The following is a 26,890-nucleotide window of genomic DNA, read 5'->3' as shown; positions in this document are numbered from 1 at the left end:
TTTTGCTACATTGGTAATATTGGTATTGGTCTTGAGTAGAGAGAGTTTAACAAATAGATGGTTTATTTTTAAGCTCACAAAATCTTAAGCTTTTTTAAAAGCTTAGAAATTGTTGATCTAGAGTTTTCTCTTTTCATGTATTCTAAAGAAAGATAGGTTTCATAATTTAGTCACTTTTCAAACGTCCCTTTTTCTTAATTCTTTTGTGTTCCCTTAGTTTTTTAAGTACAGGATTTACTCCATGCCTCTCTCTACATTTACGCTAAAGAAGGGAGGGGAGGGGTGTACGGGAGGAGAGTAGAATCTCTCTCTCTCTCTCCCTCTCTCCCCATACATTTCTCTCCCAACCAAGATGTGGCCTCTCAATTGCAACGCTCATTTTTACAATCCTTGGGCATCGAGAATCAGTTACTAGCCCCAAACATACCACATGATACGTTGTGGTCCCATAGGTCATATTTGGCTTTCTAGGATGATAATAAAATCTCTCACTCTCTCTCTCTCTCTCTCTCTCTTCCTCTTCGTGGGTACAATACACGAGGTAACTGATGAGTGGACAAGGTAGGGAATATGGGAGAGCAAGAGGGTGATCGGGGATGCATGGGTCTACATGAGGTCAATAAGAGACTCTCATTGTATGGACAATATGGGTTTGAATGGACTGTGGGTAGAAGGCCCTTGTGCGAGCAACTTGCACAAATAGATGGGTTGCATTTTGCACGGGTGAGAGGCCCTTAGTGTGCAATACAATAGGCATTGTAGGGTATGCATATCAAACTCACATTCGGATATGGTCAAAGAGACTATTACAAAAGAAAGTAGTGGACTTGCTCAAATGGCTATATGCAAATGTGTTTGACATGATTACCGTGACTTGGGGAGCTTCAATCTCTCTCCTCCGAGCTCAATTTCTTGTGCTGAGTAGCTCATTTTAATCGCCTTCTCACAAGCTTTCAGGAGAATTAATTTGGGGCTAGTTGGGTTTGAGAGCCGACAGTTGCTGCACCATTTTCGGAATCATGTGTATAAAAAATTGGCATGAATAAGAACACCAACAAAGACCAAAAGAGGTAAAATGTGACCACGGTGGCTAAGCCCACGCGTTGGCCAATGGGATGATGTTAATTCAAAACAGCTAGCCATTTTGGCTCCTCTTTTTCGTGCTTCTTTTGGTCATCAAGTGTAATATAATAAGTGGTTCATTTGTCCTTCCTCTGGAGAGTACCACAACTGGCCCCTCTACCCTAGATCCTATAGGATAACAAATGATGGTGCCATAATACTCTAGAGAGAGTAGCCCATTCAGCAACAACAAAATCCCATCTAACGTCACTTCTCAAACCCGTGAAACAGAATAACTAGATCAGAGTGTGGGACCTGGGTATGTGTAATTAGGCTAGGTTTAGACGAGATGGTGGCAAGGAGCTTCTCGTTGATGTGGAGCAAACACATTCGCTTTAGAAAAGTTTGTGAGCTTCCAAGTTCCAGGCCCAGCGCCTCCAAGGCACTCCCGCCTTCACGCAGACCAATCAGAAACACTGCGCTCTCCATCACAGTGTCGAGGGTTGCTGCTGCCTCCGCCTCGTGTGAATTCGACAGGGAACAAGAGAGCAAAACAGCCCCCTCGGAGAAGTGACGATGGGAAAGAGCGTTGCAAGGGCAACAAGGGATAGAGGCGACCAGGGTAGGGTGCAACAATAGGGTTACTGTTTATGGCAGGGTAGGGTTTCAACATCACCAGGGTTTGAGCTCAACATCTCTCTCTCTCTCTCTCTCTCTCTCTCTCTCTCTCTCTCTCTCTCTCTCTTCTTCTTCTTCTTCTTCTCGGGTGGGTGTGTGTGTGCACTAATAAAAAGAGGAAAATGGGATATCCTTTCTATCACACAAGTGTGGTAGATTGGCTATGCCGTTTTCCTCTTGAATAGCAGGTCTTGGGGTCAACTCCTCGTCGGATAGATCTTTAAGGTCTCTTGGGATAGTTTCCTAAGACTTAAAACTCTCTTCTTCTTCTTCTTCTTCTTCTTCTTGTCTTGAGTTCAACTCCTTGTCGGCTAGATCTTTAAGGTCTCTTGGGATTGTTTCCTACGACGTTGTAACTCTCTTCTTCTTCTTCTTCTTCTCTCTGTATAACACGATGCGTACAGTCTTAGGTTCTTTGTGACCAAGTAGAGTATTCAACTCATATGATCCCGGGTTCTTTGTTACCAAGTAGGTGGAGAAGCCATCTATAATGCACAAGAAGTTTTGGACAAAATCTCACAATATTTCCCACATCGTGAGCTTCTTTGAGGGAGGCACTGCATACCTAGGTATTGGGGGTAGGGGACCACCGGGCCCCTCAGGCCCCCAATCATACCTACCTAGATATGCAATGCCTCCCTGGTGGTCCCCTACCCCCAATCATACCTACCTAGATAAGAAATGCCTCCCTGGTGGTCCCCTACCCCCAATCGTACCTACCTAGATAAGCAATGCCTCCCTCATAGAAGCTCATGATGTTATGCATCGTATGAAAACACTGTCCTTTTCCTACATGAGGAAATTTCTAAATCTTCTTGTGATCGAGGAGATGCACCTTGGAAGGGTGCCAATGGTGGGGTGTAAACCTTTATCATCTTAAATTGGTACCCCACAAATCTTGGAGCATGTGAAGGCAATGACTAGTGTCAAGCAGGTTTGGGTCATTTGCAGTTTACCATGAGCATGCTACCCGAGTGTTCTACTACATGTAAAGTCGATCAACATGGATACAACTTGAGCTACTTCCATGAGGTTTCACATCAACAAGATGCAGTAGGAGATACTTCAAATAGTGAAGAACATTGTCTCAAAAGTCATGGCCATTTATTTGATGTCTTAGTTACCACTATTCTTCATTCATTTCAAGTGGATGATTCAATATTGTTACTTGGGAGGAGTTATTGTTGACGGAGCTATTCAAATCCCAAGTTGGATCAAGATCTTCCAATGCAACCAAGTCTTTGGCTCGAGATTGCAAAGGAATACAGACGGTTAGACCTAGTGAGTCACATTCTTCAAAGATCGATGTAGAGTAAGAAGCCTTAGACCCCAAAGACATTGCACTGATTGTGGACTTGCAAAGTGCACGGAGATCGAAGTCATCAAGAGTGACATGAACACCTACCTTTATAACACAAGTGGAGATCCAAGATCATATACCGTAAACCTTTGAACCAGGAGAAGGTTTTTAGATTCCTCGGCTCTTGATATTGAATCATTGACAGTGGTGCTCTTATGCAAATGACTTCTCATTTTGATATATAATCCGAGGTCATATAGAGACACGTCAGTGACTCCTCTACACAATGAGGGGGTTTGGAGCTTGTTCAAGAAGACGACAAAGGGGCGATGTATATCTCCATGGTTCTTTGTGTGTCTCATCTTGGTTACTATATCTTGTCACTATATGCGCTTTGAATACTTGGCATGGTGGTTGTATTTGACGAGCATAGGGTGTCGATTTGAGAGAAAGTCTCTTGTTTGGAAGTCAAAGAGGGTACAACTTTACGTAGATTATATCGATTTGATTCAGCTCTTCCTTCAGATTAGGACTCTCACACAACAGAGATTACTCTCCAGCATGTCACTTCAGACCAGAATAACATGGCATGCTAGACAAGAGTGGTTACATTCATAGGGAGCAGCATTGTGCTCTTGTTGATACAATGCAGATGGTGGAGATACCCGAATCGACATGGGTTACTCTCTGAGATTTAGTCATGTTCGATTTGATACAGATGTTGCGAGCTAATGTCGATACTCGTAGGTGCCAATTATAGTTACACAATAGAGTTTCTGATGGAGTAGATGGAGGCATGCCTTGCCTTGTTCTCTTCTCACATCCGTACTCAATGAACTTCTTTAGGTGTCACTTAGCAGCTTCACAATTGTGCAGTCTGACCAAAAGCTGAGAGGGGGTGCTAGACTTTATCACCTTGTTCTCTTCTCACATCCGAATTCAATGAACTTCTTCAAGTGTCACTTAGCAGCTTCACAATTGTGTGGTCCCGACTAGAAGCTAAGAGGGGGTGCTAGAGTTTATCATTTCTCTCGAAGGTCCTAGCGAAGGTGCTAGTGCCCCAGTATCTCCCAAGGGCTAATCATAGGGATTTGGGACTGTTGTGTGACTATCTAAGATAGTTTTCTCATTTTTGGCATGTTTTTGCCATGGTTTTGACACCCTGTACTACTAGCAATGTAATATAGAGTGTCTCTAGGTGGCCCCATGGCCTTGACATTACTCACGTATGAATTAACACACGAGCAAAGGTGGTCATCATCATGAATTCATGTGCATAAGTTGTAGGCCTCGACATTGTGCCATACAAAGCTTTAACACAAAAAATTCAACTGCATAATAAATTTTTAATTAATAGTTTCCTCTCGACAGCTTATCTACATACAACATTGGTCGAACTTCAAACATGGGGGAGCCATTAATGTCTGGATCTCAAGAGAGAAACCCTCGTCTTGACTTTGATGGAGGAATCCTAAGAATTTAGGTCAAATTGAACAAGTCCGAAAAGACAAGTGTAGACGTTTGTGTGTACCTACATTGTAGAGTCCACTTATGTAACCACCCCCTAGGGTTCTATAATTGAGAAGCTCAAAGGACTTAGGTCTTTGCGCTAATTACAAGCATCGGCCAAAGCCTAATGAGTGGTTTTTTTAATTAAACGTCAAGCACGTAGTTGTCATTGGGATATAACATTCCAAACATTCATTGCATATAGATTGCCAACAGAAGGACTAGGGGTTTGGAGCGAGCTTCAATCCTCTTTTTTCTTAAGTTTCATATTTAACAAAAAAAGCTCGCTCCAAGCATTATGTGTTCGCATGATTAGTACGCAGCCTTTTTTTACCCCTCTCCCTCCCTTCTAACTCCCCCCCCCCCCCCCCCTCTCTCTCTCTCTCTCTCTCTAAGCAAGTGGCCAGAAAAAGAGGGATAGAAAGAGAGACATAGAAAGACCCTAAATTGGTTTCCTCTCTCTCTCTCTTTCTCTCTCTCTCTCTCTCTCTCTCTCTCTCTCTCTCATACATAGCACAAGTCTATGTTGTATATCCCTCTCTCAGCACAACGCCCACACCTAATTTTTTGATAGTAACAACTACATCGCTTGTGAAGTCAAGACTGAAGAGGGTCAAAAGGGTGAGGTGGCGGCAAGAGAGTACACATCATCGGAGACTAACGGAGCCCTGAAAAAGGGATAGTCTTTTCCGCCCCCCCACCCAACTTAAAGGGGCGTTCGGTGCCATCCCGCTCCACAACCCCTTTGAAGTGCTGCAAGAAAATAAATCTCCTGACCCAGAGGAACCTCCAGATTCTCCTAGGGCACCAAATGCGAGGACTGGGGAGAGATTAGAGGTTGAAGAGTTTGTTCCCCTCTCCTTCTCCCAATGATGGAAGCCCTAGCTATTTAGTCATGGAACGTGAAAGGATCGATGACCCGGAAGAAGCATGCCCTCTTCTGGGAGGATGTTAGAAAGGAGAATGAAGTTAATTTCTAGACCATCCAAGAACATCGTTTATATGCTTACAACAAAAGAAAACAGGCATTGGGAGAGAAGCTGGTGTTCTATGGAGAGGGAGTGGACGGGTTTAGTGGAGTCCTCACTATTGTGGACAAGGAATTGGAGCCCAAAGTGGTCCTTAATCATGCCTCTGGGAGAGCCCTAGGAGTGAGAATTATGCAGGTCGATCAGCCTACCACTATAGTCTACATTTATGGCCCTTGCAATTCAAAGAATAGAGTCAAATTGTAGATGCACCTTAGGGATTCCCATATCAAAGGAGAATGGCTTTTGACTGGTGACTTTAATATGGTGGAGAAGAGCAAGGATAGAGCAGGCTCAGCCAGTCGGTTGGCAGGTTCTGAAAAAACTAAATGGCTGGGTCACTGTGAGAAATGGGCTTTGATGGACCTTTGGGATTTGGGTTCCTGGAACAGCACATTGGGCTTCACATACACTAGCCTTTAGTATGCACGCACGGCTTCCCGCCTTGACAAGTGCTACTGCTCTCACCAGGCTGATTTTATCCCGTCGCTTCTAGAGATGAACGTGCTACCAATCAAGACCATGTCGGACCATCTACCGTTACATTTGGAACTCAGGAAATCCAATAGGGGGGGTGTTACAACCCCAAGGGGAGTAAGAAGCTTCTTATTACTGGGGCTCACCTGTTCAAGGACCCTCTTTTTAAAGATCTTACCAAGAAAGCTTTGAGCAAACTCAATGAAGATGTTAATCTTGAAAAACCTACAGCTTGGGACTTCTTTGCTCGAAGTATCTAAAAAGCGATCAAAAGCTCTAGCCCTTGGATGAAAAAGGCTCGGGAAGAGTACTCGAAACATCTTGAAGAGGGGGTGGCCAATTTGACTTCCAAAACAGCTTTTGGGATGGCCTCCGAAGGAGAGCACAAAAGGCGGCTGGAAGAGAAAGCCAACCTCACTGAGCATCAGCTAGAGGAGGTCAAGAGGACGAGACTGATATCCAGAAAGACCTTCCTCCAGCCAGAGGCCACCAATCAAGCATATTTTTATAAGGCCCTAAAAATCAAGAAGAGCCGGCGGCTCCATCCACTCGCTCACAGACGAGAATGGGAATGCTACACAAGACCAAGATGTAATGGCTAGGTTGATGTTCGATCACCTTAGCAAAATCATTGGCCAACCAGAAGCCCACTCTCAAGTAATGGATGAAGCCAGAGAGACCTTGCTTGAGAGTGTGAACAGGAAAGTTTCCCAACCTGAAGCCAATCTCTCGAGATGGCCTTCTCTGAAGATGAATGCGCGCCTGTAATGCCTCTTGGCAAGGAGAAATTCCCTGGTTGGGATGGTCTGGTGGCCACTGAATTCTTCAAGGAGTTTTGGGAGGACCTCAAGGCTCCGATCATGTGCATGTCTAACCAAGCTCTGGTCAGCAGTCCCTGGTTAGCAATGTGAAAAGAGGACTTATCAAGCCTATCCCGAAACAGGTGTGATGCTCGTGCACTAGTGCCCTATAACTATGATTTTGGTGGCATACAAAATCATTGCTAAGGTAGTCGCTCTTAGAATGGCCCCCTTCCTTGACAGAGTCATCTCCCCTCATCGGCACGGGTTTTGTAAGGTGTAGCGGAAGTGAATGATGATATTGCTCAAGATGAGTGCTCCGAACTGTGCTCAAGGGTTCCTTTTACTTATGGAAGGGATAGCCTTCCGTTCCTTTAGAGAGAGAATTCAATGATCACAAACAAAGTGAATGCTACTGTGAATGAAGGTGCTGACACAGAGAGAGAGAGAGAGAGAGAGAGAGAGAGAGAGAGAGAGAGAGAGAGAGAGAGAGAGATCTTACACAAAGTCAGAGTAACAAGATGACAAAATAAAATACTATGGAATCCTAAACTGCTAGGTGTGAACTAACCAGCTAGCTGGGATAAGTAGATCACAAGAGATCCAACATCGATTGCTGGAAGATCTCATCAATCTCCTCCATGGTAGTAGTCTGACCGAGCGTCGTGCATGTCGGGCCAAAGTGATCCGAATCCTATGATGCAGCCTCCATCGATGCAGTGTAGTCCTCCGCAGTCGTGGGCGTCTGGATCTCCCCAGTTCAGTCGCTCGGTTGATCAGTGTGCCTCTGGTGTGAGGCGACGAGCTCTGCTATGGTAGTAACTCCTTCGGGTGTCCAATGGAAGCTCTAAAGAAGTCTATGATCTGTCTTTGAGACTGGCTAGCCTCTCCTCTCATCAGGATCTCTCTGTGTCTGCGCAGCTCGAGCAAAAACAAACCCACACATCTCTCATCCTCGTACCGCATGACTCTGGAGAATGGTCCAAATCCCTCTCTCAACAAGCAATGGAAGCGGCCTCGTATCTCGTAGTAGAGGGGACAGTGGCATGTGTAGTGCAACTTTGTCTCAGGCTCGATGTCACACAGGGGGCACGTCCTGGCCTCTGCTGGTACTCCGTTGTATCTCCCAGTCTCGATCGCAGCTGGTGTGAAGATGTGCATATCTGGCCAATAGCACATCGTATCCCATGAGACAAGTGGGTGTCCATGTATCTGGGCCTCGTCACAAAACCATCCTCCGTAAGCTAGAGGAGATACTCTTTGTAGAAAGCCATCTTCGTGCCCAGCTGGCTGTATCCATGTCCTCCTAGTGTCTAGCTGAGTCAAGTCCTGGCGGATTAGCCTGGTGATCTCGGAATGTGTAAGAGTCAGAGAGGGTGTATCCAGTGAGTACTGGAAGGGAGGCAATCTGTCTATGCTGAACCCATGTGCCTGAAACCATGATGTCATCTCCCCATACCAGCATGCTGTATCTCCCTGCATGGCTAACTGTCGAGAGGACTCAAGTGCAAGGCGGGCATATCTATCGCTGGGAAGTTCCCACATGCAGTGTATGAAGGAGCCACATCTGGTGAGCGCCTCAACCACTAGTGGAGGGGTAGCTAGCACTGCTCGGACAATAGCACGTGGTACTGAAGCCTTGGCTCTAATAAGCCGCGAGATCATAGAGACCAGAGGCTTCTCCATGTCCCCCCATCCATCACTACGGCCCGTCCTCCCGTGATGATCCAATGAAGGTCCCCAAATCTCAGCTCCATAAAGCAATGCAGAAGCCACCAAAGTGTCAAAGAGTCAGAGCTTTGTCCGAGGCTCCTGAAACTGAACCTGTGAACACATCCTTTCCAATCTACCCAATGTTGCATGGGCTTTGGTCAATCTAGTCTCTGCTGCCCTCCACAATGAAAATGCTGGCCCACTAAAAACCACTCCAAGGTAAGTGTAAGCATCTGTATACTCCACTATCTCCTGGCCGTATGTGAATGCAGGCACTGACCTCCTGATCCACTGTGGGGTGGTATTAAATACCATGACCTTGGTTTTACCAAGGTTGACGGACAAACCACTTTCATGAACAAACCTATGCAAAAAATCCAAGTGATGTTGCATCCCCTCCGGAGAGTCGGAGGTCAACACAATATGATCAGCATATAACAATAGTGGAATCCATGTCCCTGCCAGCTGTGCACCTCTATCACCATCTCTCTGAATGTAGTCAGAAACCTCATCCACATACGTACCAGATAGAGTAGGAGAGAGTGGGCAGCCTTGCTTCACCCCAATAGTGGAGTGAACCGGTGTGGATATACCCTCTAAGGTGTGTACATGCCCCACTATTGACCTGTATAATGCCATGACCCCCCAAATGAGCTTTGTGGGTATTCCCATCTGTTGTAATGTGCGCATCAATCTAGCTCTGGGCACTGTGTCAAATGCTTTGCGGAAATCCACAAAGCTACAATAGATACGTCTCCCACTCGATCTGCCCTCCTGAATGATGGCTCTGAGTGTCAAGATATGGTAGAAAAACCCCTCTTGAACCCTGCCTGCCCGGCTGCGCGTATCCCCTCCCTCTCTACCCATCTACTCAACTGCTGCTCAAGAATAGATGCGTACAACCGTGCCAATGTGTGTCCAATCATGATAGTGCGATAATTCCCAGGCTCCATAGGGTCTCTCGACTTGAAGATAGGTACAATAGGATAGGCTCCAAGTATCAGGCAAGCCCTCACACACATGGCACGGTTAAACATAACTTCTAGAAGCTTTACTAGTAGATCTCTAGCATGCATGAAATGCTCAACCACTTAGCCATCATGATCATATGCTCTCCCAGTCCTCATCCTATCTATGGCCTTCCTCACCATTTCAACAGTGAAAAAAGCACATGTGTGTGGGCATGGATCGGGGGGGTCAGGAAGGGGGGCTGCTCAGGAACTGTGTACAAAGATGATGAATATTGGCCCCAAGCCTGTGTAGAAGTTATGGCAGGGGGGGGGGGGAGTGCTCTTGAAAGAGCCGCCATGCCTCACCTGAGTCGTGGCTCAAGAATAGTTGGTATAGATCCTGCTCTAGGCGAGACAAAAATGCCCTCTTCTTCCGCCGCACTAGGCGTCGGGAGTCAATCTGGGACTGTCTGTGAGTGATGTCCCCCAAAAGCACCTCCCTCTGAAGTCTAGCTCTAGTGTCCCCAGCATTCCTCATCATACCAACTGTTCTGGGACATGATCCCCGAACGGCATCTCTGCTCAGGCTGGGTATGTGGGTATGCCTCTACTGCTGCATCATGTAGTGTCTGTGTCAGTATAGTAGTAAGCTCCTCCAGAGGTCTCGCCTTGGCTCCTCTGTGCACAGGCGTCTGTAGATCCCATCTATGTATACAGAGTCCGTCTCTTGCATGAAGGTGTAGCGAGTAGGGGCTAATGCTCATAGCCTGTGTGCTACACTAAACTGAAAAGAGATGGTCAAAGACAGAAGAGCATTATCCACTGCCACACCAATAGGTCTGGGTCCAACTGTGAGATCCTGGATACTAGAGATGAGGCTCTGCTGTGACATGACATAATCCACTGTGCTGGCTCCATGTCTGTGTGGAAAGCATGTAAAACCCCCTGCAACAATGGGAAATCTCTGTAGACCATTCAAGATGGCCAATCCATGTGCAGTCTCCATGTCTATCAAGTGTCGTCCATACTCAGTGTGTTCTCCATCTTGTGATAGTCTAGATAGCCATCTCTGCAACATCCAGCTCTCTCAGCATCTCCTCTAAAGTATCATAAAATACTGTCTGATGATGGGTAGTCCTAGCATTGAAATCCCCTAGAATGATGATGTCACCATCTCTAGAGAACTCCCATATGTCATCATCCAAATTAGAAAAGGGGGACTGTCCTCTGGGTGGTGCATAAACTGACGTATTCAGGGGAAAGTAGCAAATAGCAATGTAAAGATATCTGTCTGTCTCTGCTCTCAATCGCACCCACATGTACCTAGCTTGCTCATCCCTGCGAGCTATATGTATCAATGGCTACAACTCCTCCCTGTGTCTCCTATCTACAGGCTGTGTCCCATCTATATCCACTAATGTGAGGCATAGACTGCCCAGGGGCCTGATGTGTCTCAGAGTAGAAGACGATGTCTCTTCCCATAAAACTATCCTCAAACGCACCCACATCAAGTCGCATAGATCCATTACAATTCCAAGTGGCAACTTTGAGTGTGGTCCCATAGGTCTCACACCGTCATGTGGAGCATCGCTCTACAATCACCACCCGGCCATCTCTGTAGAAGGCCGTCTTCCCCTTCTCCCTTGCTGCTTGAATCTTTGGCATTACCTCTCTCATATGCGCAAGCTGTGTGAGAGTGAGGTCATCTCCAAGGAATATGCCCGTTTTCTTTAGTGTAGGACGCTTCTTCAAGAAGTCCTTCTTTGCCTCCATGGATGGGAAATAGATGATTAAAGCTCTCCCTTTTGAAGTCTCCCCATTGCCTTGTGTCTTCTTCCCCACTCTCCATGCCTTTTGTATGAGTAGCCTCACTATCCATCATGCGGAGAAGTTCTTCGACTTCCCCTTCCACATCATCTTGGTATTTTAGACCGGTTACTCTTATATGCAAAGCTCTACTTTTCCTTCGCTGCTCTTCTTCTAGAGTCATGTTGATGATTGTAGGAGTGGGGACAGATGTGGTTTCTTTCCTCTATCCATTTCTCGGCCTCATCCACCTTCTTTTGCGTCTTTGTGATCACATCCATCCACGAAGACGTCTTTACCACCTTCTGTTTCTCCTCCTCTTTGATCATCCGTACCTGCTCCTTGATGACCTTGATTTCCTCTATCACCGAAGACTGGAATTCCCCTTCCTCTAGTCCACTGCTTTTCTATCAGCAACTCTCGCTTGAGGGCCGAGACCTCTTCTTTAAGTGCTTTGGAGTCCGCCTTAAGTGCTTGTAGCTCTGCGTGCAAGTCCTCTTTCTCTTTCTTCCATTGCGCGCCTTCGTTGAGAAACATTTAAAGAAGGTTGGCTTTCTCTTTCCACCTCCCTCCGTATCTGCTTTCCATTCTTTCATCTCTCTTTCCATTTGTGTTATTTGCTTGTTTGTAAGCACAAAGGTTGCCTTCGGATGGGGCTTACACACTGGCGAAGTGCTCATGACCTCCATCAAAAACACAATCTGCACTTCTGCAAGGCCAGCCCACTATGTCCACATCACGCATACATCCATGTCCCACATAATGCATACATATGTTTTCCTCATATCAATCAGACATTTTTTATTTTGATTTTCTGATTTTCTGCTAATTTTTGTCAAAGTTTTTCTGTGTTTTTAAATCTGCAAGTCCTTGCAATTTCTGCCAAAAAAATCCTTGCAATTTCTGTCTCTTGTAAATTTGCAGGTCCTTGCAATTTCTGCCAAAAATTCTCCAATCTGAATTTTTTTGAATTTCCTATATTTCTGAATTTCTGCCTCTCGGGGGGGGGGGGTTCGGGCTGGGTGAGCAGCGTGGTTGGCGCGAGCAGCAACATCGTGTGTGTGTGTGTGTGTGTGTGTGTGTGTGTGTGTGTGTGAGAGAGAGAGAGAGAGAGAGAGAGAGAGAGAGAGAGAGAGAGAAGAATACGACACCAGATGGTTCTCAAACCCTCCTCCAAGGGCCCCCCCTCTCTATGGCGAGAGAGGTCTATGCTATAGATTGCACAAGTGGGTACAATGGTCTAGATGCAATGGACTTGCCGACGATGTCGACGACGAGAATGGGCTGAAAACTGAAAATGCTAGGTTTGAAATGCTAAAATCTGCAAATTGCTGACTTTCTGCTGAACTTTGACACTATGTCGGTGAGGATGGCGATGACGATGACTCGACGACGATGCGTTGAAAGCACAGATGCTGAAATATGAAAACAGCGGGCTAAAACTGTAAACGTTGGTTGACTTGATGGTACTGCGAGGATTGTTATGGATAGGTGAGATCTGCGAGGCTAGGGGGGAGGACTGCTATGGATAGGTGAGATCTGCAAAGGCTAAGTGTGGAAAACTGAAAACGCTGATGGTCTTTGCTATTATGGCACCGAAAACTGTAAAAGGCTAGGCTTGATCTAGAAACTGAAAAATGCATGGCTGATCTGCTGTTGATGGAAACGCTAGGGAGGATCTGCTGCAAAAAGCGCTATGGAGTGGGATCCAAAAATGCTAGCTAGTTCCTTTGACTGAGAACGCTAGGTCCTTGTGTCGGTTTTGCTGAGAAGGTGCAGTGCTAGTCACCTAAGCTTCTTCTACTACCTCTTCTTCTTCTACTGAGTGCCCATTGGGTTTCTTTTATATTTCCTTAGCAATTTTCCTTACTTACTTTTCCAACAAGAGTCAGTTATTAATAAATAAGTGAAAAATGTGTATTTTGGAAAAAAAGGTCATGAGCTCTGTAAAATGCTCATGATGGGTATTGAATGCCATGTTGATGGTTATGTTCTGTGTAATCAGAGGATATGCAACTATTCTAAGTGCCTGGAGATGCACGGCCTGCGCATAGGCTGACAAAGGTGCCAAAACACTTCCTAGGCTGACCTGAACCCTAGACCTAAGATAGCTTGTCCACATGCACATAGGGTTAGATGTGCATGTGACAAGTTTATTAAAGCAAGGTCAATATATGACAATATCTTGATAGTAATGGTTGGCATTGAGTATGCGGCCTTCACGAAGCAAGAGTGCATTCTGTTGTAGATAGATCTGAACAAGGCTTATGATAGGATTGTATGGTCCTTCATTCAAGATGTCATAAAATCACTAGGCTTTGGGCTGTGCCTTTGTCAACTTATACACACTCTGGGTGAGGGTAGTTCGCACTCCTCTAAAGCCAGAAGATTAGTCAAGCAAGGATGCCCCTTGGCCCCTCTTCTCTTTGGTATTGGGTCTCATCCTCTGATAACGATGCTCGAAGATGCTACTGAGCGGGGGGAAATACAAGGGATAACTTTTCCAAGGAACAACCAGCTCCTAGCCAAGATGTTTGGTGACGACTCCCTCAACTTCTTGAAAGCTTGCCTTTAAGTGCTCAGGAAGGCCCTTAAGATTGTGCAGACATTTATTGTTTCTTCAGGGTCGAAGTGTAGTATTGAGAAGTCTAGAGTGATCTCCTTGATCGAAAATGACTCATTCAACCCATCGATCTAGTATGGGGAGATTGTGTCTAAAGGCATGATTTTTAGGCATCTAGGGGCTCCCGTTGGGGTGGACCTTACTCATAAGCAAAGGTTCCAATGGGTCCTTGAGAACATTCAAAGGAAAATAAGAAGATGGGAGTATGTGTTGCTTCCCTTCCAGAGTCGGGTCAGAGTGATCGTCTTTTATGCTTTCTTAAATTTCCTTTACCAGCCCGCTCCTCAAAATAGTCAAATGTAACTAAAAGGAGTTTTTAAACCAGCTAAAAGATTCTTATGGAGGAACAACACGAAAGCCTCAGTGTTGTGGCAGTGGGAAACATGGGAAGGTATCATTCGATCTTTGGTCCAAGGTGGCCTTGGAATTCTCAACCCAATTGTTGCATGACCAACTTTTAGCCCCGGGGTGGGCTGGCTTAAGACTGGTGGCATAACGGAAGAGCTTGTGAGAAAGTGTTGTAGAGTAATTGGAACATTGGAATGGGGTGAATTAACCAGGTACTTCCAAAGCTCCATTTTGCAGTGGTCCCCCTGCATGTCTAAAGCTTTTGGGGTTACCTTGAACCCTTATAGGAGAGAAATTGCAAGAAAGATGAACAAAAAAGGACTTCAACGACTCGGTGACTTTTGGGATATGAATAGCAAGTGTTGGAAATCCTCTGACCAGGTGCTTGACCAGTTTCAACTCAGTGGCTCTGAGAAGCTACTTGCCAACAAAAGGCCTAGACCGTGTTCTGATGCCAACCTGTGACTCTACGTTTGAGTGGAAAGCTTGGAAATGACCCATGAGTAGCCGATTCTCTAAACCCCATGCCAAGGGCATTAACCAAATGTTAATTCACGAGGCTAATTGGTTCGCCCTTCAACTAAGCAGTGGAAGAAGCAATGGTCAGAGGCTCGATGGGTAGAGGTCACGAAGAACATTTGGAATCCACAGTGGCCCCAGTTTATGAAGATTTTTTTTGGGAAGGTACTTTGGGGGGCCTTGCCGAGGCGTCAAGATTCAAGCGCGTGGAATCGGACCCAATAGATGTTCATGGTGCAGATTGGCTAGTGAAGACCTCGGCCACCTCTTCATGGAATGCCCCGCGGTTATAGGTATTGTAGGTAAGATTTGCAAATGTGCAAAGGACAGATAGGGTTTTTCAAGAGCGATTTGTGCCATGGTGGCAAACGGTTCTGAAGCCTTGTGCCATTAATTTGTACTCAAATTGTCAAATATTGTTTCTTTAGTAATATTTGGAAGGCCAGGATCTGTCGTGTCTTTGATAGCGACCTCTCTGGGGCTAGATTTTTAGAGATTGTACAGAAAAGCAAGGTTTTAATTTATATGGTAAATAAAAGGCATAGCTCGGATAATTGTCTTAGGGCAACCCTCGCCATCCGGTCGAGCCCAATGCAATAGTTAGCCACTAGGTATTAGTAACTAAGGTTGGTTTGTAACCCTCTATTCCTTAAGGCTCGGCATGAGCTTGAGGTTGATTCCTATTTCTGTTGGTTACTTTATAATACAATCACTCACAATTGTGAGGTTTGCAAAATAAAGTAAAATGGATTTAGAAGTTGTTGTGTGGAGTCTAGAAATATTTCTAGGATCAAGTCTTTAGTATGTCTTATCCTTGCTAATTTAAAGTTCAATACTCATTTAGTGTTTTAGTCAAGTAAGTTGCTTCAACTTATTTCGCTTATGCCTTTTCGAAAAACATTTTTCAGTAAGTAATGGTTTGTTTTATCTAGTTTTGTTTACTCGCAAATAAAGTGCTTTAGGTTTTTTTTTTCCTTGTTTTCTTGTGTCCCTTGCTTTGTAGTTTTGTTATTGTTATAAGTTCAAACTATTATAACCTTGTGATGTACATTACGGTACCGTCCCTTGTCCAATATGGTTGTGCTATAGATGGCATCCTTTTTTTGGTGTACAAGATCACTAAATGTTAGTTGTGGTTGATTTTGGAGGCATAGCCAATAGTCCCTTGCCTTTTATGAGCTACAACAAAACGTTTTTACAACAAGCTTTAAGGCATTGTTGTTTGATACTCGGAATGCTGACGATCGCAACTCGATCTTGATGTATTTACTAACATAATATGGCGGAAGGGCTCTCTTTTACACGTATCGCAATTTGCGACCTGAAGGCTAAAGTTCAAAACAAAAAAAAGCTCAGTTGCACGCGATAAAGAGGGAGAGGGGGGAGAGAGAGGCCGTTGAAGGCGACTGGCCGTACTAATGCCCAAAATGGAGCAACATGGGACAATTTCGCTCGTGAAAGGTTCTAAAATTGGGGGAGATACAGTGAGATATTTAGAACTAAATATATATTATGGCTTTCGCTACATCATTCTCGCCCTAGCTTTTGGGATTATCACAACTTCCTAACCAGCCTCCGGCCCAAATGTCGCGTGCCCCCTACCCGCCCTCCTTCCCCCCTTGCACTCTGAGTGCCTGTGCACACGCTCCCCAACCCCCCCTTTCTCACATCAACAACCTCATCGTGAACTACCTCAGCTCATAGACGCGAGAGAGAGAAATAGCATACACATATTGGCTTGGATGCCTCAGCTCAAAGAAGAGAGAGAGAGAGAGAGAGAGAGAGAGAGAGAGAGAGAGGTGCCCACAGTAAGAGAGAGAGGGGGCACGAGGGGCGCCCAGACAGAGAGAGAGAGAGAGAGAGAGAGAGAGAGAGAGAGGACTCCCGTCTTGGTCACAGTATATGGGGAACATTGACTTCTTAAAGAAGACACCAGCTAGAATCTAGATCTCTTCTCAGTCATTGATTCGGTCTTTATCTACAGGTTGGAGTGGAAGTTCCATGCTTTGGACTTCCATGCCCAGTTTACTTCCATGGTCAATTAGATAAAGAAAAGAGAGAGCAACAATTCATCATGGTAGAGTAGTCGATTCACAAAAACTCCACAAAGGTCAGACTGAGAAGTCTGCACAACAAAACTCAATCGTGTGTTGTAACTGTCACAGCTGAACTCCTCGGATTACCACCCAATGGTGTTTGTCAGTAGGTAGAGTGTCTTTCAAGCTAAGGGAGAGCCCAACTAATTCACAAGAAGATTTAGAAATTTTCTCATGTAGGAAAACGGAGTCTTTCTCAGTGTTTTTCATGCAATGTATAATATCATGAGCTTTTGCTCGAGAGGCACCGTATACATAGCTAGGTACAATTGGGGGCATGGGACCCTCGGCCCCCCACCGGGCCGGCGGTCCCTGCCCCCAATTGTACCTAGCTAGGTATGTGGCGCCTCCCTCACAGAAGCTCATGATGTTGAGGTAAGTCACAATGCGGGAAATATTGTGAGAACTTGTCCAAAACTTCTTGTGTAAGCAAATAGCTAGTAATTATCATTCTCCAAGCGAGACTACGAAGTCTCTACTATGGTCATTTTTTGAGAACAGCGATCATTAGACCAAGGTGTCTGTGTTGCGGTAGTCAAACCATGAATTCTACCCCGACATGTTATGTCATGCTTATATCTCTTGCCTCCAATGCTCCAATGTTAACCAAAGCCAGGCCATCAATGCCAGAGATCGCGACTTGTAAATTTCCTGTCCGTTGCCCAGATTGTTTCTTTGTAGAAGACATTTTAAGTCGAAGCCGAAGATGTCTTCATTTGAAGCCTCATATCTTTGGGTTTTGGCAGTTTGTTCAACATCAAGTGCTGAGAGAAGGTGTTAAGAGTTACGCCACTCTGTTGCTTCATTTAGGGTTAGGGAATACTTGTATTGACTAGTGTAAAGCCGGACTTTCCACCAATTTGTATGGTATTTAAATTGCATTAGGTTTTGGCTTTGCAACAATGGCCGATTAGGCAAGATTTAGTCCATCGCTCCATTTATTGGTTGCCCACTTATTGGCTATTGTTTGTGTTGCATTTGTTTCGGTTTGTGGGCCTCAGGGATGGTTGATCGAGCCGCTCTCTTATGAGTATATAGGCAGCCCTAGAGTTGCTCCCACTCATGCATCTATTTGTGCTCCCTCAGGGGAGGCCACCATAGGGTCATGCATGGGCTAATGCCCTTTCACTAATATGCTCTCTCTCTCTCTCTCTCTCTCTCTCTCTCTCTCCATTGCCACTCTAACACTCTCTAGAGAGAGCCACAAGGCACGAGGATAGACAATCATATCCACCAATGGCAGCAAGAGCTAGTATCTACAATCAATATCCATCAGCTCCTCAGTGTGTACACTTTGCCGTGTTAACATGTCATCAATAACTATAGGTTATAAGAAAAGTAGGAGATCAATGCCTCCTTTGGGCACTAATTGAGCCATCCTACTCCAAAGTCCAGCCCACAATGCTAGAAGCCAACATACATATGTCATGGATCTAAGTATCACAAAGATGTACAATATTTGACCCATATACCACACCATCCTCCAAAGATTGAATAGATCCTTTAGGCTCTGCCAAGGAAGGAGGAGAAACCACCTCAGTTTAGTGTTGAGAAAGAAATCTGACATGAGTGCTATCCAAGTATCACAAAGATGTACAATATTTGACCCATATACCACACTATCCTCGAAAGACTGAATAGATCCTTTAGGCTTTTCCAAGGAAGTAGGAGAAACCGCCTCAGCTTGGTGTTGAAAAAGAAATCTGACAAGAGTGCTATTCAAACGGAAGTCTTTGTGAGTCCTTGATGAAGATGCTCTTGCTTATTGAAAAATGCAGCCTACAAAAACCCCTCTTGTGCTTCGGAATCCATTGAAGTGTTGTCAGGTCTATGCTCTAGCCTCTGATACCATGTCAAAGTGTCTGGTGAGTAGCAGGTATACAAGTAGAGGAGAGAGAAAGATGCTAGAGAGAGAAGATGAAGAGAGGGAGCGGTACTCTACAAATGATCCCAGATAGAGGTCATCCATAAGGACCTGTTCTAGAGGCATAGAGTTTTACTACAATCCATTACTCTCTGGACCACGTGGAAGGCTCGTTGTGCACATTCTAGAATCACAGTCTTCCCCTCCATCCACCATTTTCATAGCTATTTGGACTGAGCTACTACATACTCTTCATAGCTAGTGGGCTTCTCTAGGGTAGTGAAGCAATGTCGATACTTGTTCTTTGAACATGGGGGAGATCGTCAATACTTTTCAGCCTGGGCCATGGTCGCATCACATGGCTCTACGCACCACCATAGTGGTTCATTTTACATTCTTCATACAAGCCACCTTGATGTATACATAGCCCCCACATTGTACTCCCCGTGTTGTACATCCTTTGGGTGATGGACTTTTGAGCATCCCTAGAGGTCTTTTTCGTACACAGTATACAACCACCTTTTGTGCCAAAAAAAAAAGATAAAAGATAAAGAGAGGAGTGGAACAAGCCTTGCGGATGCAAACTCTACAAGCAAGAGAGTACAAGGATCTTGAATATTGCTAAAATTAGGGGCATCCCTTTCCTTACATACATATTTAATTGAGATACCTGACTCACACCCAAAACTCAACAACCAAGTAGGTCCCCAAAACGAGTTTTTTAGAAACCATTAATTAGTTTAGGAGAGGGGGGGGGGGGGGGAAGAAAGGAAAAGGGAAGGGTGGGGGAAAAAAAGGGAAAGGAGAAGGAGGTGGGGGGGGGGGGGGGGGGGAGGAGGGGGGTGGTATTTGTTTTTTTTTTAGTGCTCAAGGGATCCCCTAAGGGCAGCCAAGGCGAATAGCCTAGTGGTTAAGCTTCCCTTTATAGTCTCTACGTGCGGAGGTCAAATCCTAGGCATTAGGAATGCTTTTGAAGCTAATTGGAGATGTTGAAGCATCTTGGGAAGATTTTGTGTATTGAAAAGTGAAAGTAGAGCCATTACGAGTATGATTTAGCTCAAATAAAATAGGGAAACTCAAAAAACTTGGAAAAATGGACAAAAAAGGGGTGCTCAACAAAAAGGCCAACAATTTTAGAGTTACACCACTCTGCAGCTTCACATAGGTCTAGGGCAATTCCTTGTATGGCTAGTGTCTCCGGTTGGCCACCTAGGTTATACCTTGTCCGACCGCCAGAGTTTGGGGCCGGCCACCCACTTGAGTTGGGCGCTCACCTTGGGCACTCATATAAATGGGGCCAGGGGGGTACACATTTCATTATCATCTGATATCTCAATTGTATAGATCTTCTGCTCTGGTAGTCAGTGGTGGGCTGATCGCCCCCTCTTCACCATACCTAGCGTTTTGTGTCTCACTGTCTCCCTCTCTCTCCTCTCTCACGCTTCCGCAATCGTGCACTCTCACATGGTATCAGAGCTTCAGGCTCTCCATTGATCCAACGCTACATCTCCGCATCAGGTTCTCCCAAGGGATCAACACAATAAGCATTTCATGAAAACCAGCCATCATTTTTGCTGATCTGCCAGCGTTTTTGCATGAGCCAGGCACGCGATGGCAATTGGAGCGTTTTCATCGCGGAGAACCCCCCTCCACCTACGTTTTTTGCATCAACTACTTGCATTTTTGCTTTTGATTGCAAGCACTAGCCTTCTTAGGCTGTTTCATCGCCCCTCCCTCTACTTGTGTTTTTGTAGCCCATCAGCATTTTTTTGAGGAGCATCAACGTTTTCAGCATGGAAGGGTAGCATCTTTCGAACCCCTGATCTTGCCGGATTTACCCTATCTACCCAGTTAGGCATCCGATGCCTGGACTGGCTCAGATTCCTCTACATCTGCTCATGGTAGTCATGGGGGGTTGATCGCCCCCTTCACCATATCAGCGTTTTGGTGTTGTCTACTGTCTCTCTCTCCTCTCCTCTCTCACGCTTTCACACATGCACTCTCACATGGTATTAGAGCCGAGGATGTGACGCAAATGATGAAGATGTTTGCCTCTTTGGAACACCCCTCCCTCTACCTGCGTTTTCAACCAGTAGATCTATGTTTTTTTGGACAACAGCACAGCACCTGCATTTTTGGGGCTGAATTGCCAGTGTTTTCTAGACAGCAAGTCAACGTTTTTAGAAGAGGGGGACAACGTTGGGCCTTGCCCATTGGATCTTGCTATTCCTACACGGCTCGACATCCGATGCCTTGCCGACGAGATTCCTCTTCATTTGCTACAGATTTCAGCCATACATACCTGCTATTTTCTTTGTTTTCAGTCCTCTGACGGTTGTGCACATAGAGGTAAACCCTCCCTACACCCTTTGCACCACTCCGGACCATGCCGGCAGCGTATGAGCACACTGAAAATCGCTGGACAGCAGCGTTTTCATCACCTCGCAGTTGCGTTTTTGGGTGGATAGCAGACACATGTTTGTGTTTTTCACAAAGGACGAAGTTACCTCTTGCAACCAAGACACCATCCCATGGTGTTCTATGCGGTCTCTCAGTGACTGTTGCAGTACATGGTATCTTCGACATCGGCTTGATCATCTACGGGTATACGATCCTTGGGAGATCCATTCATTCTAGCCATCATTCGGCGGTTGCACACTTGAGAGGTGGTGGTGACTTGTGTACTCATCAGAGGAATTCACACGAGATATGGCCATGCTCATGGCATATGAGATTCCGACATTCCCAGATAAGACACCAATACCTTGGGTGGACAAACACTTACCACTTCACCTCGACACGTCAGATCACTTGCTTACACAGGAGCATCTACATGGACTCAGGGAGAGGATCTTGGATCTCTTCTTGGACAGGTTCATTGCTTGGATTTACAAACTGGAGTGGGACTTCACTGCTTTGGACTCTCTCGAAGAGTTTACCTGCGAGATGCAGGAGATCAGGCAACCCGCGACTACATCCGGAGTCCCCGGGAGCTTGACTTGGATGGTAGTGGAGTTGCTCTTTTACCCTCCTGATCATTTGGATTGCTACCTTCAGAGTTGCTTAACTCACCTCTGTAACCTTACAACAGACATGTTCATCATTTGCTTCACATCTTCGGCTTCATGCGGTTTGTTAGCATCAGGTGCTGAGAGTGGGTGTTAGATTTACACCACTGCTGCTTCACATAGGTTGAGGGCACTTCCTTGTTCGGCTGGTGTCTCTGGGCTGGCCACCCATTGTCTAGGTTGTACGTTCTCCGACCGCCCAAGTTTGGGGTTGGCCGCCCACTTGAGTTGGGCACCCACTTTGGGCACTCATATACATGGGCCGAGAGGGTATACATTTCATTATCATATGATATCTCAATTGTATAGGTCTTCTACTTTGGTAGTCAGTGGGGGAACTGATCGCCCCCTCTTCACCATACCTAGCTCTCTCTCTCTCTCAGCAGGATATGCAGATTATGCCAGAGAGAGCTAGAGACAGAGTTGCACTACATATGTCATTGCACAGTGTTCTATGAGATACGGGGGCGTTTCCACTGCTTATTCAGAGAGGGTTTTGGTCCTCTATCTAGGGTCATGAGTTATGAGGATCAGAGATGTCTTGGACTATATCTACTTGAGTTACACAGGTATAGAGACACTTTACTGGGGAGAGCTAGAGAGAGGCAGTCCCAGAGACACATTACATATTTCTTTTCACTAGATATGGGACAGCCAGAGGAGCAGCCACCACTGCAGAGCTCGTCCCACACTCATTCGACCACTACTGGCACTCTCATCGACCGAGCATTGGAGCTACAGAGATACAGACGACCGCGACTGAGGAGAGGAGCTACACAGCATCGACGGAGACTACAACAGAAGATTCGAGCCATACTCTCTCGACATCCAGAGTGGAGATGAGGATGGATCCTCACCATTTCTTCCATCTTTGTTTCACACACTGTTACATCCAGTTTACCGGGTACCTATTGTATCAGCTGCTACACCCACGTAGTTCTAGATTGTAGTAGTAGTAGTAGTATTTTGTTCCACTTCTAGTTCTTTTCTAGTTCTTTTGTACCCAGACATGGTATTAGATTCACTATTTTGTAACTGATTGGTCTCATAGGTCATTTTGGCCTTTTGAAGACATTAATATAACATTTCATTTCATTTCATTTCTCTCTCTCTCTCTCTCTCTCTCTCTCTCTCTCTCTCTCTCTCTCTCTCTCTCTCTCTCTCGCTTCCGCACATGCTCACACTCACAAACAAGTGTTTGGCCAAATAGAAACTGGATCTGGAAAGCCTCACAAGGCTAGAAACAGTAAAAAAGGAGCCCACTCACAAGATCTAGACAGGGAAAACTATGAGATGACCTCCAAAATTGTGATAGTTATTGCATGCTCCAACTCCTAATCTATTTTCATTAGTTTACTTTGGCATTAAAGATGGTTAATTTGACGAAAAATGAAATTTGGAAATTGGACGTTTTGGAATAGGTTTTGATCCATGGTGTGAAACGCCATGTGAGAGGTTTTGTGAAAAGCTTTATTATGGATATTGATATAGATACGCAACACTAAATGATCATGCTCATTGCAAAACATGTGAAAATCTTATAAGGTTTCAACAAGATATTTATTTACGATCGAGACTTAGCTTATTAGATTTCTTATTTGGAAAACAAAGAATGCTGCATTTAACAATAAATTTGCTTGGCTCAGCTCTCCTCGAACCATTACATCAACAGATTAGCCAAAGTAGGACACAAATTAGAGAGAAAATACCTTGTCAGGAGTAGTATAATTAACTGTCCTTAATGCTCACAAATCAAGTTGTTAATTGTTTTGGTGTTTTTTGTAGGCCTGTCCTATTTGGCTATGCTTTTGATATACTGTTGTTGAAGCTCAAGATTTCGACATTATGATGATACTCTCGCAACCCTATGGGTGAAGATTGCTATTTATATTGTTGCTTCTTGTAATTTGTGATGGATATTTAGTTGGGCTTGTATTTAAGGACACTATATATACTCTTTTCGAGCACTTTGTAAAAATTGAGGGCTCATATTGTGACGATAATAGAGAATGGGTTTTTACATAAATTTCATAGGAGAGTATTTAGAAAAGGTGGATCATTATTTAAGAAATTATCCCAATTTATTTGACTCTCATTTTTTTAAAGAAACGTCCAAAACTCTATGATTTTCTAGAAACAGTAGATATTAGGTAAGCATGTCACCACTCGACACTTGGGGGTCATATACACTTTGGTAATGTACATCAGCTCGTGCGTATGCTTGTTGTTTATTCTACATATGCAATGGCATTGCGGTGAGCTCATTGTTGTTTGTGAAGTCTCCATCTTTCTTTTGTTCCATTCAATGAGACCTTTTAAGCTTCTATGAGGCATAGCTCCTTGCACGCACAAGGAAGGTGATGCAAGAGGGGGTTTTGTGTATGTGTGTGTGTTCTATATACGGTGTCATTAAAAGTGAAGGGGCAAAGTAGGCCACAGGGATGGATAGCTGCATGAAGTATGTGGATGGCTTTTTCTAGTGATTTGTGAGTGTGTGGGGAAAACCCATGAAAATTCATGCCTCTCTCTCTCTCTCTCTCTCTCACACACACACACACACACACACACACACACACACACGTTTTACTTGGTGTGCTCTCTTCTCAGAGCTCTTTTATTTGTTAATTTTTTTTTTCTTTTTGCTTATAGCTAGTACGTATTCTTAATTCAAAGATTCCCTCAAAAGCAACAAAATGATGCATTAGTCTATAGCACGCAGCAATGGGGAATGACGAAACACGTAGATTTACACTAGTATTAGCTGGATTTAATAAGGACAAAACCCAACATTGAGAGAGAGAGAGAGAGGATAGTTTAAGCAGAAGTAAACACTAAGGGAAAAATAAAGAAGAAGAGAAATACAAACATACAATGTGAAGTAGACCACCTATTTATATGGACACAAAAGGTCTTTTCACTTTTCATCTCACGTGTTTTTTAGCTTTTCACCTTTATATGTCTTTCAACTTTCCACTTTCATGTGTCTTTTCATTTCCTAAACTCGCCCTTTACTTACACACTTAATATGTTTTGAAAGATTTTTTATTTTTTTGAGATTGGGGAGACATGATTGCTAATTTGCTAATACTTCTTTGAATGCACTCATGTTAAGGGGCTATCATTTCAAGGATATAATTTATATTAGAAGCCTCCATATCTTGGAACATTTAAGTTTGTTAGTAGCATACATTCACTAAATTAAATTTTTTTGGTGGTTCTTTCTAAATTATACTAATTGTTGGTAAGGTCCCACTAATCCTTGGCAGTTTGATCTCTCCACGTCGTTTGTTGGGAGATACCATGATAATCTTTACTTTTTCTCTACTTTTGTTAGTATTTCCCTTTCATACTAAAGGTAGTTTCATATCATACCACCCTAAAGGTCCTATCATAGGTCTTCTTACTTGTCCCTATTACATTGTAGGCTTGTCTTAATATAACCATTGGATTAGGCACCTAGCATACTTTACCATGAAAAATGAAGGGCCTCACAAGGCCGACTACTTGATTTCTACCTACCCTACTCTCCTAAGGAGGTGATGCGTGAGAACCACCCCTTAATTTTCTTATTCCTAGGACTCGCTCATTGCAAAACGTGCCAAAAGCTTATAAGGTTTCAACAAGATATTTATTTGCAATCGAGACTTAGCCTATTTGCTTATTAGATTTCATATTTGGAAAACAAAGAATGATGCTTGTTGGATCTTTAGATGACGCTCCATTACTCGTCTGTCCTTAATGCTCACAAATCAAGTTGTTAATTGTTTTGGTGTTTTTTGTAGGTCTGTCCTATTTGGCTATGCTTTTGATATACTGTTGGTGAGAACATTATGATTATGTTGCTGAAGATTGCTATTTATATTGTTGCTTCTTGTAATTTGTGATGGATATTTGGTTGGGCTTGTATTTAAGGACACTATTTATACTCTTTTCAAGCACTTTATAAAAATTGAAGGCTCATATTGCGATGATAACAGAAAATGGGCTTTTAGAAAAGGTGGATCATTATTTAAGAAATTATTCAAGATTTCGACATTGTGGTGAGAATGGCAATTCTTTTGTGAAGAATGCTATTTATATTGTTGCTTCTTGTAATTTGTGATGAATATTTGGTTGGGCGTGTATTTAAGGACACTATTTATACTCTTTTCGAGCACTTCGTAAAAATTGAAGGCTCATATTGGTTTTTACATAAATTTCATAGAAGAGTAGTTAGAAAAGGTGGATCATTATTTCAAAGATAGCTTGTTTGACTAAGAAATTATCACAATTTTTTTAACTCTCATTTTTCTAAAAAGAAACGTCCAAAACTCTATGAAAAGTTTTTCTAGAAATAGTAGATATTAGGTAAGCATGTTTGAAGCATGTCACCACTCGACACTTGGGGGTCATGTACACTTTGGTAATGTACATCAACTCATTTGTATGCTTGTTGTTTAGTCTGCATATGCAATGGCATTGCGGTGAGCACATTGTTGCTTGTGAAGTCTCCATCTTTCTTTTGTTCCATCCAATGAGACCTTTTAAGCTTCTATGAGGCATAGCTCCTTGCACGCACAAGGAAGGCGATGCAAGAGGGGGTTCTATGTATGTGTGTGTGTGTTCTATATACAATGTCATTAAAAGTGAAGGGGCAAAGTAGGCCAAAGGGATGGATAGTTGTATGAAGTATGTGGATGGATTTTTTTGTTGATTAGTGAGTGTGTGGGGAAAACCCGAGAAATTTCATGCCTCTCTCTCTCTCTCTCTCTCTCTCACACACACACACACACACACACACACACACACACACACACACACACCACACCCACACACACACGTTTTACTTGGTGTGCTCTCTTCCCAGAGCTCTTCTATTTGTTAAATTTGTTTCTTTTTGCTTATAGCCTGTCATAAAATCTAATATCTAACTAACCCAAATGATTTTCTCATATTAAATTGATCACTTAATGTGGGAGAATAAACGGGAACAAGTGTTAAGATATAGGTATGTGCTTTTAGATCTATCTCAACACGGGGCCAATGTAAAGGGGCCCAAAAGGGAGATGG

The 26,890-nt window shown here is 44.1% G+C and overlaps 1 long non-coding RNA gene across 3 annotated transcripts in view; it reads left to right on the top strand.

Annotated features, from left to right (window-relative positions):
* LOC147418493 (uncharacterized) overlaps window positions 1-23,867 on the top strand; it is a 31,234-nt gene extending 7,367 nt beyond the window's left edge. For 2 of the 3 annotated variants that reach the window (XR_015187258.1, XR_015187259.1), the window contains exon 3: window positions 23,627-23,867. This is a non-coding gene — a long non-coding RNA (uncharacterized LOC147418493). Of the gene's footprint in view, window positions 1-22,484; window positions 22,940-23,626 lie in introns of those variants that run through there. The other variant, XR_015187257.1, reaches the window with a different exon arrangement.
* The last annotated feature ends 3,023 nt before the right edge of the window (window positions 23,868-26,890 follow it).

Source organism: Adiantum capillus-veneris, chromosome 30 (genome assembly GCF_014529385.1).
Source record: "Adiantum capillus-veneris isolate H3 chromosome 30, ASM1452938v2, whole genome shotgun sequence".
NCBI classification, from domain to species: Eukaryota; Viridiplantae; Streptophyta; class Polypodiopsida; order Polypodiales; family Pteridaceae; genus Adiantum; species Adiantum capillus-veneris.
Note: the sequence above shows the minus strand (reverse complement) of the source record. Positions and strands in the feature narration are given on the sequence as shown.